Raw genomic sequence first — 582 nt, forward strand, 5'->3', positions numbered from 1 at the left:
TTTTTGTAGGGGGGTAACATAAGGAGATCCCTAAAAATGCCCAGAGAAAGGATAAAAAAAAAAATTATATAGTGAATTTTAATGGAGAAAGTCAGGTTTAAATAGTTAGGGTTTCCTCCTCGGAGATACAAGATAATGTTCTTTGTTGTTGGGTTGTTGGGTTGTTTTCCTCCTTCAAAGAAAAAAAAAAAGATTTTTTTTTCCCCTCTCCAATGTAAATAGAGTTTCTGGGTGGTTTTTGTTTTTGTTGGTGGTGCTCCTTTGGTTGATTTTTAAGAGAATAAAATAACCCTTTCTTAATTTTACAGACTTCGGGTTTTTGACCGCAACGTATTTGTGGAAAGAGCAACATAGCGAGCTTTGTATGACTGGAAGCCAGATTTGGGGGAAAAGTAAGTACAGTAAATACGGTCCTATTCGTCTCTTCCGCTGTTTGGGGAGCTTTAGTTCCTCAGCTCGTCGGAAGAAAAGAGGTTTGCTTTTGATCTTTTGATTTGGAGGAGTTCTCGAAATGGGTGTTATTTACAGGAGGGCGTTGTTAGCGATTTTGGAAACAATGTTCATTGAGTTATCAGCTTCATT

This window comes from Meleagris gallopavo, chromosome 2, assembly GCF_000146605.3.
Source record: "Meleagris gallopavo isolate NT-WF06-2002-E0010 breed Aviagen turkey brand Nicholas breeding stock chromosome 2, Turkey_5.1, whole genome shotgun sequence".
NCBI lineage: Eukaryota > Metazoa > Chordata > Aves > Galliformes > Phasianidae > Meleagris > Meleagris gallopavo.